The sequence below is a fragment of the Oryctolagus cuniculus genome, chromosome 4 (genome assembly GCF_051225735.1).
Source record: "Oryctolagus cuniculus isolate XC-2025 breed Fujian yellow rabbit chromosome 4, ASM5122573v1, whole genome shotgun sequence".
NCBI classification, from domain to species: domain Eukaryota; kingdom Metazoa; phylum Chordata; class Mammalia; order Lagomorpha; family Leporidae; genus Oryctolagus; species Oryctolagus cuniculus.
This window is the reverse complement of record NC_142870.1, coordinates 30,047,513-30,068,402: the sequence shown is the minus strand read 5'-3', so window position 1 is coordinate 30,068,402 and position 20,890 is coordinate 30,047,513.

Below are 20,890 nucleotides of genomic sequence, written 5' to 3'. Positions count from 1 at the left end.
TATTGTCTTTATGATTTTAATATCCCTTTTAAAATGCGTAACAGAATATAAGAAAATATAAGAAAAATTTCCAATCTTGTTGGTATAACAACAGAGAAGTAAGATACAAGTATGAGAAAAATATATGAGTTATGGAATAGACACAATTTCATTGAGTTCTAAATAAACACTCAAATTTCCAAAACTAAATAAACACTCAAATCTCCTGGGTTCAGTTTCATTGACCTTTACAAGGACAGTACCACGATATTACCCAGGATGAGCTGAGGGAATCACTTGATCTGTCAAAACAGTGTCTTGGCCAAATCACCACAGACTATTCTGGAATGCTAAGTTGGAAAATGTTCCAAAATAAGTGATTCAGATTCACCTACGGTAGGGTTTAGTGTCAAGTCAAGGTAGCATATAAGGAAATGCAATCCTATTTTTAGAATGCAAGGAAGTACACTGAACCTTGAAATAAGTAAAATGTACTTCATGGAGAATGGCAACATGTCCCTCCAACCCATGTGAAGAAGCCAACCAAATATCTGTTCATAATATCACACTTTTGAAGTTCTGTCATGCAAAGAAGCAGCCTTAGTACTCTGGACTGCATGTTTTCTAACATCTTAACTTTTTAAACACTCATCTCAAATTAGAATTCTTTATTTATGAACTTGTATAGCATTATTAATGGCCCTAGGCAAGAGGACAAAACTGGGTTAGATATCTTTCCAGTTGATACCAATATCCTAATTCTGAATGTTATTGCCTTAGCCTTAGGACATAGACTTTTTTTTTTTTCACCAGAAGTAGCATGGTGTCCCATGGTAGGTAAAGAATATAACCGCATGCACTTTAAAGTACAACAACAAATTAAGTAATGAAAAATATTTGACTCCTTTGGAGACCAGAATGAAGGAAGGCAGCAGGGGAAGAAGGAAATGACAGAGGAAAAGAGAAAGGAAGAGAAAGTTGTTTCAACCATAGCCATTGAGATATAAGAACTCAACATCAGAATCCAAGTTAAGATCATGATTTTCTTCGAATTCATTAACAGGAAAACTTTGGCCACTACTAACCGTGTAGCCTTTTTGATTAGCCTTTTGTTTTTAGGAGGAGATACACCTCAAGGAAATTTTTGGTGATTAAAGTATGTAAACCTTGAATAATGAATCTGTCATAAAGCAGTCTCTCAGTGAACATAGTTCTCTTGCTTACAAGTAATTGGAAGATCCTGGTTGGATGCATACCTTTTATATTTCCTTCTTCATGCCATTAGAAAATGAAGAAATATTTATGATGTCTGGTTAGGAAACACAAATTTTAAATGACAGAAAATCAATTTAGTGTATGATAAAGATCTTATTTTTAAAAAGAAAAGGACTATTAATGCATAAGTATTAAATTACACTGAAAAAAACTTGTAATTAATTCTTATTTTCTAACAAAATTGCTTGCATCTGGCATTATAAATCTTCATTATATGTACACAGAATTGAGTCTGTTCTTTAAGTAGGAGTAGATATTTATTGCTTATGTAACATAAAAGTGAACATGTTAAAGGACAGGAAGAAAAACTTGGGATTTTTACTAAAAAAACATGTCAGTCTAAAAATTATTATAATCAGTATTATCCCTAGCATATGGAAAAGTACAGAGATTATTGAAGAGCCCATTCTTTAGGGATCCTTTGCTAAAGCTTGTGGTGACTCAGAGGATGAAATTGGAGAAGGGAGTACATGGCCTCCTCAACTGATAGAAAAAGAAGGAAAAATCTCTCATATACATCCAAATAGGCCGCAGTTATCAACCCCTGTACCACTAGAACTGCCAAAATTAAAGAAGATTCTTTTTCTTGTCACACAACTTTAATTTTTTCAAGTTATTTTGGTTTTTGATTTTTTTTTCATATACCTCCTTGATGTTCAATTATATTAAATAAGTTTTAATACATCCAGGGCCCAAGCACAATTATTCTTGGACAAAGGTATAACTAATGAAAAAAGACAGAAAAGAAGAAGATACTCAATGGACAGCCACTAATTCAGATGTGGCCAGACACCAAGGAGATAGTCATCACCTGTCTGTTTGTGTACCATACCACTGAGAATTATGGTATTAGATGTAATCATATAAAGCTGTGCAACCAAATTAAGAGGTTGTATACTTCCATTTATCTCTAATTACCTCATAGAGGTCTTTTTAAACTCTGTAATAAAAATAACATATGTAATATGAATTGATTATTGTAAATGGCTGATTGAATTCAGATAGCAATGCAACCAAGTGTTTTTTGTTTTGTCTTGTTTTTAGGATTTTTTATTGCAAAAACTTTAATAACTTTAACAATTAATATGGCAACTTTAATAATTAATATGGCATTTTTATCACCAATTTTAATGGGATTGGAGTCATATGACAAATTTTTAAATTATACCCTTAGAGTGGCCGGCGCCGTGGCTCAATAGGCTAATCCTCCACCTTGCGGTGCCAGCACACTGGGTTCTAGTCCCAGTCAGGGCGCTGGATTCTGTCCCGGTTGCCCCACTTCCAGGCCAGCTCTCTGCTGTGGCCCGAGAGTGCAATGGAGGATGGCCCAAGTTCTTGGGCCCTGCACCCGCATGGGAGACCAGAAGAAGCACCTGGCTCCTGGCTTCGGATCAGCATGATGCGCGGCCGCAGCACGCCGGCCGTGGCGGCCATTGGAGGGTGAACCAACGGCAAAGGAAGACCTTTCTCTCTGTCTCTCTCTCTCTCACTGTCCACTCTGCCTGTCAAAAAAAAATACCCTTAGAATTAAGTCTGTAGAACTTTTTGCAGAACTATGCAGCTTTATAGTTACAAACTTACTCTTCCCTCTCTTATTCCTCCTTTTATTTTTTACTAGGATATATTTTCAATTGACTTTATATACATATGATTAACTCTATGTAATGTGAGGAGTTCAACATATAGTATGAAGAAGAAAAAAGAAAAAAATAAAGAGAAGAAAAAAGAAAAATTAAAAACTGTTCCTTGACAGTCAAGATGAGGGATATTCAACACATAGATAGGATTGTTAAACAGATCATATAAATAACATCAAGTGCCTGGTAATAATAATAGACAGAATTAAAAAGGAGGGAATGTCCAACATGGGAAGCAGTCTACACAGCAGACTTCTAGAATGACAATCACTGTAAATAACATTCTGACCTCAGAATCAACGGTTAAGATTTCCTAGTCTGGCTGAAAGATATGTGAGAGCAGTTCAGGCATGGAAAGCCAAGACGCTGTGGCCAAAGATATCCTACATGAAGGATCTCTGTGAGTGAGACACAATTGGAAAGAAGGTGGCATCAAAGAAGGATATGCTTTTCTCTGAAAGGAAGAGAGAACTTCCACTTTACTTTCGGCCTTGTCCAAAAACTGATGGAGTTTGTGGTGACAAAAGGATTCCATAGCCTTGGCAGCTCATGGCAAGTGCCTCAGGAGATCACTGACATCATAAATAAGAGTGTTAATTGTTAAATTAACTACAGAGGTCACTGTGCACTTACTCCCCATGTAGGACCTCTGTCCTTAGTGAGTTGTGCTATGAAAATTAACTGCAAGACTTGTTCACAAACTGTACTTTATATGTTGTTTGTCTGCGGGTGCAAACTGTTGAAATCTTTACTTAGCATAGAGTTGGTCCTCTGTATATAAAGTAAAACTAACAATGAATCTTAATGAAGGATGGGATGGGAGAGGGAGTAGGAGGTGGGTTAGGAGTCAGGGTGGGAAGGTGGTATGGGGGAAAGAATCATTATATTCCTAAAGTTGTAGCTATGAAATTTGCATTCATTAAATAAAAGCTCTTAAAATGGATAAAATATAACATCCCAACTATTTTTCAGTGTAAAGTTCAGTAGCATTGGCACATGGATATTGCTGTGCCACAGATCTTCAGAACCTTTTTCTCTAGTAAATCTCAACCTTAACAACACTCAAAATTGTGTAAAACATCTTAAAGCTATAGCATTCTATTTTAAACCAATGATAACCTCATCACAAAGAAAAGCTATATCCAAAACACTATCCAGCCCACACACTTTTTATGTTATTGATGCAACAAAATACATGTTTATATACTGTCAAGCCATTTCCTTGAGTTTACAGATTTTTAAAATGTTTTCCTACTTAACTTTTATGCACAAAAATTATAATACTGCAGGTCGGTATGTTTATCAATGTATTTTTCTTTACCAAAGAAATTTTTACTTTCCTGTAGTTTAATATTGCTATCTACCATCCTTTTATCTCACTCAACTTAGAGACCTCCTGTTAGATTTCTTGCAAAGAAGATCTAGTGGTCATTCACTTCAAAGTTTCTTTGAAGTCCAATATAGCCTTCATTTTGAAGGAATTTTTTTAATATGGCATTTTTGATTGACAGATTTGTTGTTTTAGAACTTTGAATATATAATCCCTTTCTCTTTTGATCTACGAAGTTACTGCTGAGAAATTTGCAGTTAATCTTACATAAGCTTCCATCTATGTGATGAATCACTCTTGTAGCTTTCAAGATTTTCATTCTCTTTGATTTTACACTGATTGTAATGTGTCTTGTGGTTGTCTTTGATTTATCGTAGTTGAAGTTCTTTGAACTTCTTGAATCTGTATGTCCAGTTCTTTCCTCACATTTGGGGACTATTCACAATATTCTTTCAAATAAGGTTTCCGACCCCTTCTCCTTCTCTTCTAGAATGTTCACAATGTATTTATTGATTTGATAGTGTCCATAACTGTAGGTCCCTTAGATTCTCTTCACTTTTCTTCATTTTTCTTTCTATTGGCACCTCTGAATTGATTATTTCATGTGTTATGTCTTTAATTTCATGGATTTTTTTTCCTTCTGCCTGACCAAGCCTATTATTGAAACCATTGATATATTTTCCATTTATTGCATTTGTGCACCAGTATTTGTTTTTTCTTTGCTGATATGTTTTTATTCACATTTGTTTTTCTGAAAAAAATTGCTTTGTTAATGCATTATTATCACTTTAATTGAATGAAATTATTATTTGTCTATCTTTGTTTTTTTTTTTTTAGCTCATTAAGCATCTTTATGAGAGTCATTTTACATTCTTTGTGGGGAAACACACAAGTCTGCATTTTTCATAGAGATGATTTCCTTTATTTTGCTCCTTTGATTTGACCATGTTTCCTTGTTTTGTTTTTGTTATTTTTTAATATACTTTGATATTTTTGTTTGGGATTTGAGCATTAAATAATTAAAAAAAAAAACCCTACTTTCACTCTGCATCGTGCTTCATGTAGGTGTAGGTTTTCATCATTTATCCCCATTGAAATTCTAGTACTTCTCAAAAAATATCTCATGCTCCCCCAGCATATACCTACAGAATTGCAATTTTTCTGACTGTTTGCCTCTATTTTCAGCGATCTCCATATTCTGCCAGCAGCCCTGTCAGTGCTCTAAGTCATGCAAAACAGAATCCAGACCCCCTGGAAACTCCCAGAAAACCACAACACTGGGTACCAGTTACAATCTTTTGTTTCTGTCCTGAGGATAGAACCCTATTCTGGTATGTTTACTTCATTGATCCACCACAAAAAGGTATATCTTATATATGCATAAAGCACATCTTATCGTGGTAGAGCAATGAAGGGCACAAATGGCATGCCAATTGCTGTGAAGTTTTCTTTCACCAGAATATATTTTTGGTTTTACAATGAATTGGATGTTATAGCATTTCATTTGCTCTCTAGACATCTTGCAATGGTATTCTGGTACTGAAATTATTAACTTGGTTTATTCATGGGAATTGGTGGGCCTATTGCTTCCTAATCCTCTATTTTGCTGATATTACCCAAGTTTGATTTTGTAATACAAAGCACTCACTACATCAACAGGCCAACTTGATAGAAAATATCTAAGAAATGGGTTACATCCACATGACATAGTATCCATAGTATCTAGTTGTGGGACAGACTTTAATAAAAAATAGACCAATTTATTAAGGTCAACTTTAGTCACCTGCATTGTTTTTCAGTGTTCTTATAGAGAGTAAAATTGCCCTCTCTTCCATGAAGTTATGAAAATATGTCTTCAAGAAAGAAACAAAATTTACCTACAGCATTTTTTAAAATCCTTCAGGAAAGCATTAATAAAAAATAATTGACCACTAAAAAGTGACTGAGTACAGGTAGGAAACAGAACTTTCATAAAGTAATCATGTTATTCTGATAAACATTTCTAAATTGTATAAGGAAACCATATCATTGAGTTATATATACTTAGTAAGTCTCTGAGTCACTTTGAGATTCTTTTCCCAGGCTGAGATAGATATCTACTACTCTACTATATCATCCTTCTATGAGAATCAAAGGAAACAATGTGTGAAAGTACTTGATAAATTAACAGTGTTTTCTATCACACTATTTCTGCATTTTTCTCTCTTTCTTTTTTAAATGCATGAATATCTTCTTTCTGATTTATCTTTCTCATGCTTGATTTGGAAAACCCTGCAATCTACAAGGAAGCCAATGCTTCCCCAATTAGTTTATGATTTTAAGACTGAGGTTACTCACAATTGTCAAATTTAGTGTGGAGAGTATTTTCAGACAAATGAGACAGGTACTTCCTAGTTGGAACTACTTTTGCTGTAGACATTCTAATCCACATAATACAAAAGATGAAACTTAGTGTAGGAAAGGTGAAATAATTTATCCAAATTTCATAAAGATAGTTAGCAGGAAAGAATGGATTTGAACTCTAATTGTATTGCGTTTCTTGATGACGTTTATTTATTTTCCAAAATTTACATTTACTTAACTGATTTTTGTAAATCGAAGTTATTTTCTATTTAAAATATTTAGAGATAAGTAAATTAAGAAAAAATAAGACATCATAATTTTTTTCTTGGAAAAAAGATCGCTTTGAAAATTGCATATGAAATAGTTCTAGTAATCCTTCACAAAATTCAATGGAACAAAAGTTATAAAGAAAATACCTACTATTAAACACTATAAAGAGGAGACTCAGTTTTCTGCTTGTCTATGAAGACTTATTGTTTATTTGTAAGGCAGACTTATAGGGAGAAAAAGAGAGAGAAAGAGAGGGTGGGAGAGAGAGAGAAAAAGATTTTCCACCCTCTGGTTTACTCCGAAAATGGCCACAGTGGCTGAGGCTGGGACAGGCTGAAGCCAGGAACCAGGAGCTTCTTCCAGGTCTCCAATGTGGGCAAAGGGGTCTAGTGGACCATCCTCCACTGCTTTCCCAGACACATTAGCAGGGAGCTGGATCAGAAGCGGAACAGCTGAGACTAGAACCACGCCCATATAGGATTCCAGCATTGCAGGCAGCTGTTTAACATACTATGCCACCATGTGATCCAGTTTTAAAACCAGATATCTCACCTAGAGTCCAAGAACTTTGCCACACTTGTGAAGAATCTAAAACTTTGTACAAATGTTGTGCTTATATATCTTTCTTATTTAAAAAACTTTGAACATGCATAGAACAATTGTACATATTCTTGGGATTCCATGTGATGTTCTGATGCATGGACATTGTAAAATGTTTAATCAATATAAATATATTATCTTCTCAAATGTTTAATGCTTCTTTATGTCAAAAACATTCTTTTAATATAGAGAGAAATGTCATAGCTTTAGTCTCAAAATGCTCATCATCAAAATGGAATAATAATAATTTTTAAAAGGAAAATTGCAAAACTGCTTCTAATAAAACAGGTAGTAATCTGCCTTTCCTTTGCTATTTTCTTCCTAAACATTTTAAGCTAACAGATCAGGTCATAGAAAAAAATATAAATATCCTTGTGGAGGGAATAATCAAGTACATTGCACATCTAGAATTACCCCAAGGGTTAAAAAAAATTCTCCCATGGTACAAAAACTGTGCTTTACCATGCAACCCAGTGGAAAACTCATTCATATGAAGACTTCCTTGATGGTTTTGAGCATGGACTTCATAAAAATATCAGATATGAAAAGATCCAAAGAATAAGTAAATTATTTTTAAAAGATTTGCTAATTAAGGAAATTTTATGTTGAGAGATTATGTTATAAAGACACACTGTAATGGAACTTCAGCTGCGAGGTTAGCCCTGAGAAGTTGAGGAAAAGAAACAAATCAAACTTGATAAACAGCAAGTGCAAAATGGAAGAGTCTCCTAAAAAAAAACACATAAATTTGGCAAGATCAATAAAATCAGTAAATAATTTTAATGCTATAACCTAAAGCTTCCTTTTTCTCATAGTTTTGTATGGAAATATCAAGCAGTTTGTTAAATTTGGATCATTTAATCCCAGCAAATTAATCAAATAATGACTCAAGAAAGTTGGGCAATTCTTTGTATGGTATTATGCCTAAAAAAGTGAGAGCATCCCTAATAATTAACATTTTTATCCCCTATAATTGTTCCTGTGTCATTTTGTGTTGTTTCTGCCTCTCTTGACATCCATAGCTTTAGCTGTCCTTTATATTCTTAATGAAATTGTAAATAAGGTTTCACAATAGAATGTTATTTTGTCAAAAAAGATTCTGTCACCAAATGATCACTTATCAACATATTTTTTGACTTTGTTACATTTTTATAAAAATTACTTGGATTTTTTGGCACTACAATTAGCATGAAAAGCTAAGTTTTAAAATTTAGAAACAGTTATATCATGTTATTTTTTTTCAACAAAATGGAATAATAAGGATATTTATAATGTGAAAATTCCTATAATGAAAGCTCAGAAGCTATAGGATTTAAATTGAGGTGGTCAGCATTTGGCACAGTGGCTAAGAAGCTGCATGGGATGAATTACCAAATCTCATATTGGAGTGCCTGGGTTCAACTTCCGAATCCTGCTAATGCATCCTGGGAGGCAGCAAGTGATGACTCAAGTAATTGTGTCCCTGCTATTCCTGTAAAAGGCTTGGGTGAAGTTTCTGGCTCCAGGATTCAGCCTCGCCCATCCTCTCCCAGACTGTTCATGGAAGGTTTCTCTTACTGTTTCTCTCTCTCATTTTCAAATAGTAAGTTTTTTTTTTTTTTAAGATTAAAAAAAATTGAAGGAAATCTATGAAATGCTTGAAAAAATAATGCAAAAAAATGATGCTAAAGAAATTCAATGAGATGTGAGAGAATATAGACAGAAAATTTAAAGAAGTGGGAAAAACTAAACATAACACAAATGAGAAATTCAAAAAAACATAATTTATTTTTTTAAAAATCATTCAGAAATCTGGATGTAAATATCTGAATATAAATATGACCCAATCTCCCACTCCTGGGAATTTGTCAGAACGAAATGAAATCAGCATATGAAAGAGTTATCTGTATTCCCATGTTTATTGCAGCTCAATTCACAGTAGCTAAGAAATGGAATTAACCCAGATGTCTGTCAACTGAAGACTGGATAAAGAAATTATGGAATATGTGCACCATAGAGTACTAATCAGCTATAAAAATAAAATTTTAATCCCATCTTTTTTTTTCTTTTTAAAAGAATTAAATTTATATGAAGTGAACAAACTTCATGTATTTCATACGTACAGTTTTTTTTGTTTGTTTAAGAATGGTTCAATTTATTTCTTATTTTTTTAACTTTTATTTAATGAATGTAAATTTCCAAAGTACAGCTTATGGATTACAATGGCTTCCAACCCCAACAACGTCCCTCCCACCCACAACCCTCCCCTTTCCCACTCCCTCTCCCCTTCCATTCACATCAAGACTCATTTTCAATTCTCTTTATATTCAGAAGATCAGTTTAGCATATATTAAGTAAAGGTTTCAACAGTTTGCACCCACATAGAAGCACAAAGTGAAAAATAACTGTTTAAGTACTAGTTATAGCATTAAATCACAATGTACAGCACATTAAGGACAGAGATCCTACATGAGGAGTAAGTGCACAGTGAATCCCGTTGACTTAACAAATTGACACTCTTGTTTAAGGCCTCAGTAATCACCCTAGGCTCTTGTCATGAGCTGCCAAAGCTATGGAAGCCCCCTGAGTTCACCGACTCTGATCATATTTAGACAAGGTCATAGTCAAAGTGGAAGTTCTCTCCTCCCTTCAGAGAAAGGTACCTCCTTTTTGAAGACCTGTTCTTTCCACTGGGCTCTCACTCACGGAGATCTTTCATTTGGGTCATTTTTTTTTTTTGCCAGAGTTTATGGGCTTTCCGTGCCTGAAATACTCTCATGGGCTTTTCAGCCGGATCCACATGACTTAAGGGCTGATTCTGAGGCCAGAGTGCCATTTAGGACATCTGCCATTCTATGGGTCTGCTGTGTATCTCACTTCCCATGTTAGATCATTCTCTCCATTTTGATTCTATCAGTTAGTATTAGCAGGTACTAGTCTTGTTTATGTGATCCCTTTGACTCTTAATCCTATCATTCTGATCAATTGTGAACAGAAATTGATCACTTTAACTAGTGAGATGGCATTGGTACATGCCACCTTGATGGGATTGAGTTGGAATCCCCTGGTATGTATCTAACTCTACCGTTTGGGGCAAGTCAGCTTGAGCATGTCCCAAATTGCACATCTCTTCCCTCTCTTATTCCCACTCTTATATTTAACAGGGATCACTTTTCAGTTAAGTTTCAACACTTAAGAATAACTGTGTATTGAATACAGAATTCAACCAATAGTATTAAGTAGAAAAAAAAAAAAACAAAAAAAATACTAAGAGGGATAACGTAGTAAATTGTTCATCAATAGGGCAAGAGCTGATCAAGTCACTGTTTCTCATAGTGTCCATTTCACTTCAACAGGTTTCCCCTTTGGTGCTCCGTTAGTTGTCACTGATCAGGGAGAACATATGATATATGTCCCTTTGGGACTGGCTTATTTCACTCAGCATAATGTTTTCCAGATTCCGCCATCTTGTTGCAAATTACCAGATTTCATTGTTTTGACTGCTGTATAGTATTCTATAGAGTACATGTCCCATAATTTCTTTATCCAGTCTACTGTTGATGGGCATTTATGTTGATTCCAGGTCTTAGCTATTGTGACTTGAGCTGCAATAAACATTAAGGTGTAGACAGCTTTATTGTTTGCCAATTTAATTTTTGGGTAAATTCCAAGGAGTGGTATGGCTGGGTTGGATAGTAGGGTTATATTCAGGTTTCTGTGGAATCTCCAGACAGACTTCCACAGTAGTTTTACCAGTTTGCATTCCCACCAACAGGAGGTTAGTGTCCCTTTTTCCCCACATCCTCGCCAGCATCTGTTGCTGGTAGATTTCTGAATGTGAGCCATTCTAACCGGGATGAGGTGGAACCTCATTGTGGTTTTGATTTGCATTTCCCTGATTGCTAGTGATCCTGAACATTTTTTCATGTGCCTGTTGGCCGTTTGGATTTCCTCTTTTGAAAAAAAATGTCTATTGAGGTCCTTGGCCCATCTCTTAGGTGGGTTGTTTGCTTTGTTGTTGTGGAGTTTCTTGATCTCTTTGTAGATTCTGGTTATTAATTCTTTATCTGTAGCATAGTTTGTAAATATTTTTTCTCATTCTGTCGGTTGTCTCTTCACTTTCCTGACTGTTTCTTTTGCAGTACAGAAACTTCTCAATTCGATGCAATCCCAAATGTTAATTTTGGCTTTCACTGCCTGCGCCTCCAGGGTCATTTCCAGGAAGTCTTTGCCAGTGCCAATATCTTGCAGGGTTTCCCTAATGTTCTCTAATAATTTGATGGAGTCGGGTCATAGATTTAGGTCTTTAATCCATGTTGAGTGGATTCTTGTGTAAGGTGTAAGGTAGGGGTCTTGCTTCATGCTTCCTCACATGGATATCCTGTTTTCCCAGCACCATTTATTAAATAGATTGTCCTTACACCAGGGATTGGTTTTGGATACTTGATCAAATATGAGTTGCTGTACATGTTTGGATTGATTTCTGGTGTTTCTATTCTTTTCCATTGGTCTATCCATCTGTTTCTGTACCAGTACCATGCTGTTTTGATGACAACTGCCCTGTAGTATGTCCTGAAATCTGGTATTGTGATGCCTCCGGCTTTTTTTTGGATGTACAAGATTGCTTTACCTATTCGAGGTCTCCTGCATCTCCACATGAATTTCAGCATCAATTTTTCCAGATCTGAAAAGAATGTCTTTGGTATCTTGATTGGTATAGCATTGAATCTGTAAATTGCTTTTGGGAGAATGGACATTTCCATAATGTTGATTCTTCCAATCCATGAGCATGGAAGATTTTTCCATTTTTTGGTATCCTCTTCTATTTCTTTCTTTAAGGTTTTGTAATTTTCATCATAGAGATCTTTAACATCCTTGGTTAAGTTTATTCCAAGGTATTTGATTTTTTTTTGTAGCTTTGTGAATGGGATTGATCTTAGAAGTTCTTCCTCAACCGTGGCATTGCCTCTGTATACAAAGGCTGTTGATTTTTGTGCATTGATTTTATACCCTGCTACTTTACCAAACTCTTCTATGAGTTCCAATAGTCTCTTAGTAGAGTTCTTTGGGTCCCCTAAATAAAGAATCATATCATCTGCAAAGAGGGATAGTTTGAGTTCTTCCTTCCCAATTTGTATCCCTTTAATTTCTTTTTCTTGCCTAATGGCTCTGGCTAAAACTTCCAGAACTATGTTGAATAGCAGTGGTGAGAGTGGGCATCCCTCTCTGGTACCAGATCTCAGTGGAAATGCTTCCAGCTTTTCCCCATTCAATAGGATGTTGGCCGTGGGTTTTTCATAAATTACTTTGATTGTATTGAGGAATGTTCCTTCTATACCAATTTCCTTAGAGTTTTCATCATGAACGGGTGTTGTATTTTATCAAATGCTTTCTCTGCATCTATTGAAATAATCATATGGTTTTTCTTCTGCAGTCTGTTAATGTGGTATATCACATTGATTGTTTTGTGCACATTAAACCATCCCTGCATTTCAGGGATTAAGCCCACTTGGTCTGGGTGGATGATTTTTCTGATGTGTTGTTGCATTCTATTGGCGAGAATTTTATTAAAGATTTTTGTGTCTATGTTCATCAGGGATATTGGTCTGTAATTTTCTTTCAATGCTGCATCTTTCTCTGGCTTAGGGACTAAGGTGATGCTGGCTTCATAGAAAGAATTTGGGAGGATTCCCTCTTTTTCAATTATTCTAAATAGTTTGAGAAGAATTGGAGTTAGTTCTTCTTTAAATGTCTGGTAGAATTCAGCAGTGAATCCATCTGGTTCTGGACTTTTCTTTGTTGGGAGGGCCTTTATTACTGATTCAATTTCTGTCTCAGTTATGGGCCTGTTTAGGTTTTCGATGTCTTCATGGTTCAATTTTGGTAGATTGCATGTATCCAAGAATCTATCCATTTCTGATAGATTTCCCTGTTTGCTGTCTTTGCTGTCATACAAATCCTTGTAGCAATTTCTGATGATTCTTTTTATTTCTGTGGTGTCTGTTGTTACGTTTCCTTTTTCATCTCTGATTTTATTGATTTGGGTCTTTTCTTTTTTTAGTTAGTTGGACCAATGGGGTGTCAATTTTGTTTATTTTTTCAAAAAGCAGCTCTTGGCTTGCATGATTTTTTGCAGTATTTTTTTGGATTCAATCCTGTTGATTTCTTCTCTGATTTTAATTATTTCTCTTCTCCTACTAGATTTGGGTCTGGTTTGCTACATTGAGATGTGTTGAAAGCTCATTTACTTGGTGCCTTTCCAATATCTTTATGTAGGCACCTATTGATATGAACTTTCCTCTCAACACTGCTTTTACCATATCCCATAAGTTTTAATTTGTTGTGTTGTTATCCACATTTATGTCCTCAAAGTTTTTGATTTCTCTTTTGATTTCTTCTATGACCCATTGTTCATTCAGGAGCATGTTGTTCAGTCTCCATGTGTTTGCATATGCTCTAGGGATTCCTGAGTTGCTAATTTCCACCTTCATTCCACTGTGGTCTGAGAAGCTGCATGGTATGATTCTAATTCTTTTAAATTTGCTGAGACTTGCTTTATGGCCTGGCATGTGGTCAATCCTAGAGAATGTTCCATGCACTGCTGAGAAGAATGTAAAATCTTTAAATATAGGATTGAAAGTTCTGTAGATATCTGTTAGATCCATTTGGGCAATAGTGTTGATTAAATCTGCCGTTTCCTTTTTGATGTTATGTCCGGTTGATCTATCCATTTCTGAGAGTGGAGTATTGAAGTCCCCCAGTACTATTGTATTGGAATCTAAGTCTCCCTTTAAGTCCCTTAACAAATATTTTAAATAAACCGGTGCCCTGTAATTAGGTGCATATACATTGATAATAGTTACATCTTCCTGTTGAATTTAACCCTTAATCATTATATAGTGCCCCTCTTTGTCTCTCTTAACAGTTTTTGTGTTAAAGTTTATTTTGTCTGATATTAATATGGCTACACCTGCTTTTTTTTTTGGTTTCTGTTGGCATGGAATATCTTCCTCCAACCTTTTACTTTCAGTATGCATGCATCTTTGTTGGAAAGATGTGTTTCTTGTAGGCAGTAAATAGATGGGCTTTGGTCCTTAATCCATTCAGCCAGTCTGTGCCTTTTAACTGGAGAGTTGAGTCCATTAATGTTCAATGTGACTATTGATAAGCAGTGACTTTGCCCTGCCTGCCATTTTCTCAAAGATTTTTCCAATATATACTTTGAACTTACTGTGATCTTTTACTGGGAGGTTTTCTTCCTTTACCTTCTTTCATATTGTTGACCGTGTTTCTGTGTTTCTGTGCGTAGCACATCTTAAAGCCTTTTTTGAAGGGCTGGACAAGTGGCGACAAATTCTTTCAATTTCTGTTTGCTATGAAATTTCTTTATTTCACCTTCATTCACAAATGAGAGCTTTGAGGGATATAATATTCTGGGCTGGCAGCTTTTCTCTCTTAGTACCTGGGCTATATCTCGCCATTCCCTCCTGGCTTGTAGGGTTTGTGATGAGAAGTCAGCTGTAAGTCTAATTGGAGATCCTCTGAGAGTAATCTGACGTTTCTCTCTTGCACATTTTAGGATCTTCTCTTTCTCTTTTGTGGGGAGCAACTCGGACTAGACTAAGTTACTGGAATTAAGACTTATTCTATGCATCTGCTCTCCCACAATATGGCGCTGGGAGAGGAAGAAACAGCTTCTACACAGCTGCCTCCAGTTCAACCAATAAGCAGCAGGACCTGCTCCTGATTGGAGGAGAGCAGCGTGCTTGGTGTGTGGATAGCAGAGTTGGGATTGGTGAAAGAGGACTATAAAGGAGGAGAGAGACAACATGCACCAGGAACATCTAAGGGGAACACCTGAGGAACACCTGTGCAGCCCCCGAGAGAGCCGGCCGGCGGTGTGCCGCTCCCCCGCGGAAGTGGGGAATGTGGCAGGGGGAACCTCCCTTCCACGGAGGTGGAAGGGTCGGTAGCCAACCCGGGAAGAACCAGCAGCAAACCCGGGGAGGGCCGAGCAGATGAAAGAACAACGCAGGGTCCTGTGTCGTTCCTCCATGAAGATGGGGAGCGACATCTTTCACTGTGGTGAGTTTAATTACAACGGGCCGTGGTGAGGATCTCTTTTAGTCATGTTTACTAGGGGTTCTTTGAACTTCCTGTACTAAGATGTCTCTGTCCTTCTCCAAATCTAGGAAATTTTCTGCTAGTATCTCACTAAAAAGGCCTTCTAATACTTTCTCCATCTCCATGCCTTCAGGAATTCCTAGAACCCGAATGTTGGTTTTTTTAATAGTATCCTAAAGATTCCTGACAATATTTTTTAGATTTCTAATTTCCTCTTCTTTTCTTTGGTCTGACTGTATCCTTTCCTGTTCTCTGTCTTCTAAGTCTGATATTCTCTCTTCTGCTTCACCCATTCTGTTTTTAAGTCTCTCTAATGTGTTTGTCATTTGATCTGTTGAATTCTTCATTTCATTATGATTTCTCGTCACTATCACAGTTTCTTGTTCTACTAGTTGATTCATTTCATTTTGATTCATCCTTAATATTTCATTTTCATGAGATAGATTTTCTTTCCTGTCCAGTAAGGAATTCTGTAGTTCAAGAATTTATTTTTGAGAACTTCTTAATGTTATTATCAATATTTTGAGATCCACTTCTTGCGTTTCTTCTATCTCATCATCTTCATTATCTTGAATTGGGGTTTCTTTTTCATTTGGGGGCATCATAGTGTCTTCTTTGTTCTTGTTACCTCAGTTTCTGCATTTGTTGTTTAGCATATTGGAGATATTCTTTAGTTTCTTCGCTGTGGATCTTTTTCTCGTTATACTATGACTCTAGATTAAGTGGACCATGTGCTTTTGATGGATCCTTAGAGGCTGTGATGGGTGTGGCCAGAGAGCTCTGTTTGGTTCTTCAGGGTTAAAGGTGTGCCAAAGGTGACTCACCCAGATTGTTCTCTCACTCGCTCACTCTCTCTCTTTTTTTTTTTTTTTCACTCAGTTGGGAAGTAATTCCACACAGCTGAGTGGAATTGAGGGTAGTTGATGTAAGAAATCTGGCCCCTGTGTGTATTTGTCTGCTCTACCCTTGGGACCACACAAACAGTTTATGCAGGCCTCAGTGTGGTCTCAGATTTCTCCGCAGTCTCTCACCAGGTTGTCAAGGTTACCGAGTTTACGTACTTGGTGAGTTGTCTCGTCCCCCCTCAGATTTTCACAGTCTCAGTTCGTTAGCTCCACACTTTCACTAGGTCCAAACCTCCTGTTATTTCTCCCCACCAGAGTCAGGTTTTTCTGCTTAGTTGATGGTGGGCGCCGCTTTATGAATGTCCAAAATGGTGCCTGCTCTTTGTCCTGCTCAGCTTTGTAAAGTGAGTGGAGAGAGAGGCTAGTGTCCGTGCTGGCTCCCCTTATTTATTTATTTTTTCTCTCCTCCAGTCAGCCTGGTGAACTTTCCCCAGTGGGACTTCAAGCCTCATTCTGGCCGGCACTGCGGCTCACTAGGCTAATCCTCTGCCTTGAGGCACCGGCACACCAGGTTCTAGTCCAGGTCGGGGGGCCGGATTCTGTCCTGGTTGCTCCTCTTACAGGCCAGCTCTCTGCTGTGTCCAGGGGGTGCAGTGGAGGATGGCCCAAGTGCTTGGGCCCTGCACCCCATGGGAGGCCAGGAGAAGCACCTGGCTCCTGCCATTGGATCAGCGCAGTGCGCTGGCCACAGGGCGCCGGCCACGGCGGCCATTGGAGGGTGAACCAATGGCAAAAAGAAGACCTTTCTCCCTGTCTCTCTCTCTTACTGTCCACTCTGCCTGTAAAAAAAAAAAAAAAAAAAAAAAAAAAAAAAAAAGCCTCGTTCCCTCTAGGCTCTTTCTGCCTTTCCCCGCCAATGTCTCGGGTTACCAAGGTTTTTGTCTCACCTCCTCTTCCAGCACTGGTGCACAGACTCTGCAGCTGGGCTCCCATGCGGTGGGTGACCTTGCTCTCCCCGTAGGTCCTCTGTGTCACATCCACTATATCCGGAAGAGTTTCCTCTGCAATTTTTTCCTGAGCCTTTTCCTGAGACTACAGTAACTCCACTTTTATTAAACTATCTTTTCCCGGACTATCAGTGCACGCCCTCACTATTCTGCCATCTTGGCTCCTCCTCAATCCTATCTTCTTTTGAAACAAGATGGATGCAACTAGAAAACATTATATTTAGTGAAATAAGCCAGTCCCAAAAAGACAAATACCATATATTCTCTCTGATCTGTGGTAACTGATAGAGGACCTAAAAAGTAATATATGAAGTAAAATTGATACTTTGAGATGTGATGACTTTGAACAGCCCTTGTCTTGACTGTTGATGAACAGTTTTTTTTTTTTTTCACTCTAATTGTTGAACTCTTTACTTAGTGTTGGGTTAATCTTATGTTTATTAAGTTAATTGAAAATAAATCTTAGGAAAATATAATGATGGTAATAGGAAAGGGAGGAGGAAGAAGGGTGAGAATGTGGGTGAGAGGGAGGGAAGGGTGAAAAGAATCACTATGTTCCTGAATTTGTATATATAAAATGCATGAAGTTTGTATACCATAAATAAAAGGTTTTAGGATTAAAAAGAGGAATATAACCTTCATTTATGGGAGCTATATAATCTTGGCCACAACTTGGAATTCAAAAAAATATTTGAAGTGTTAGAAAAAATAAATTCAATTCTCGACCAAAAAAAATTGAGAAGTAACACAGAGGTATCCTATATGTCAAGAAATGTCAGTAAATTTTGTGAAGTTGTTGTAAACAATATTTAAACATCAATAGCAAGTGATGTTTAGAAAGATGATCACCAAATTGTTTTTTTTTTAAATGTTTAACTGGATTTATGGCTTACTGAACAAATTTCATTTATGTCCTCACATAAACCAAGCTCAAAGTTCTCCATAATTTTTTTAAAGATTATTTGTTTGAGTGGCAGAAATATAGAGCGAGGGAGAGAGAGAAAGAAGTTTTTATTCTGCTGGTTCACTTCCCAAATGGTCACAACAGCCTGAGCTGGCTGATCCAAAGCCTGGAGCCAGGAGCTTCTTCCGGGTCTCCCAAGCACTTAGTCCAACTCCCACTGCTTTCGCAGGCCATACGCAGAGAGCTGGATCAGAATAGGAGCAGCCGGGACACAAATCGGTGCCCATATGGGATGCCAGTGCCAAAGGTGGAGTATTACCTAGTGTGCCACAGAACTGGCCCCTACCATACGTTTTCTACATTATCTTTTCATTAGTGACTTGGCCTCATTTTTTGGAGCAACTGCCTTCATTTATATAACTCTATGGCTTCGCTTCTTCAAAATGTGGCTCAAAACAGGTCATAGATGAATTTTGGAGAGAATGTAAAATATTATATACCTAGTTACAATATTTTCAACTTGGAGAATCTTGAAGAAATAACTGAGAAATCAGAGCGACATCAGCTTAATTCACTGCACATTAATGTTGACCCCCCATCCATGGACATTGAGTGCATCATATAATTTTGCCTATAAATATTCTTATGTATAACGTAGAATACTAACATTAGAATTGTTGTGTCAAAAGCTATGTGAAGTTTTTATTTTGGTAAATATTGACAAATTAGTATTTAAAGAATTTTACCAATAAAAGCATTCCCAAGTAAGCATGAAACAACTTGAATTTTTACATCTTTACCAGCAATTAAGGATAATTAAGACTTGGTATTTTTGTTACTATGTGCAAGTGATACAACTGGGATACTACTAATTCGTAATTTGAATATGACAAATATCATTGAGAATTTATTCATATTTACAAATCATTTACTTTTTTTCTGCTAATATCTTTTTTCTTCATTTGTAAGAACACGCTAACGAGTTCAAAATATTTTTTTTTAATCTGGGGCCAGTACTGTGGAGTTGCATGCTAAACCTCTGTCCTGCAGTACCAGCATCCCCTATTGGTGCCAGTTCCTGTGCCACTGCTCCTCTGCTGGTCCAGCTCTCTGCTTATGGCCTGGGAAAGCAGTGGAAGATAGACCAAGTCCTTGGTCCCTGGCACCCATGTGGGAAACCCAAAAGAAGCTATTCGCACCTGCCTTTTGGCTTCAGATAGTTTATCTCTGGCTGTTGCAACCATCTGGGGAATGAACCAGTGGATGGAGGACCTTCTGTCTGTCTCTTCCTTTCTCTGTCTGTAACTCTATCTCTCAAATAATTAAATTAATTTTAAATCTTTGCATATTTTTTAGTTTTTATTTTGACTTTCCTTTCAATCAATTTAATTATTTAAAATACATTTTGGAGTTTATTTGGTGCAAAATGTAGTATTTAAAATCAATTTCTTTTCAGCCGGTGCTGCAGCATAATAGGGTAATCCTCCGCCTGCGGCGCCGGCACACCAGGTTCTAGTCCTGGTCGGGGCACCAGATTCTGTCCAACAGAACAAGGATGAACATGAATATTGAATCAGTAAAAAAGATCCTTCCAACAAAGAAAATCCCAGGACCAGATGGCTTCACTGCTGAATTCTAACACATTTTTAAAGAAAAGCTAATTCCAATTCTTCTCAAAATATTTCAAATAATTGAAGGGGAGGGCATTCTCCCAAATTCCTTTTATGAGGCCAACATCATCTTAATTCCAAAACTGGACAAAGATACAACAAAGAAAGAGAACCATACACCAATAACACTGATAAGCAGATGTAAAAAAATCCTCCACAAAATACTATCTAATTGAGTTCAACAATACATCAGAAAGATCATTCTCCCAAAACAAGTGGGATTTATTCATGATACGTAGGAATGGATCAACATATGCAAATCAATAAATGTGATATATAACAGCAACAAATTAAATAATAAAAGCCATATGATTATCACAATAGTTGCAGAGAAAGCATTTGATAAAAATACAACATCCTTTAGTGATAAAAACCTTAAGCAAATTGGGTACAGCAGGAACATTCCACAAAACAATTAAGACAATCTATTACAACCCACAACCAGCTTGTATTGAATGGAGAAAAGTTGGAAGCATATCCATTAATTACTGTAACCAGACAAGGATGTCCACATTCACCATTGTTATTCAATATAGTCTTGGAAAGTTCAGCCACAGCCATTAGACAAGAAAAAGAAATCAAAGGATACAAATTGGAAAGGAGGAAGTGAAATTATTCCTGTTACAAATGTCATGATTTTATACATAGAGGAACCAAAAGACACCACTAAGAGACTATTAAAACTCATAAGACAGTTTGGTAAAGTTGCAGGATAAAAAAAACACACATAAATCAATAACCTTGATATATACAGACAAGGTCATGGCTGGGAAAGAACTTGTAAGGTCAGTCCCATTCATAATAGCCACAAAAACATTTAAATACCTTGGAATATATTTAACTGAAGAGATGAAAAATCTCTATGGTGAAAATAACAAAATATTAAAGAAAGGAATAGAAGAGGACAAAAAAACTAGAAATCTAATA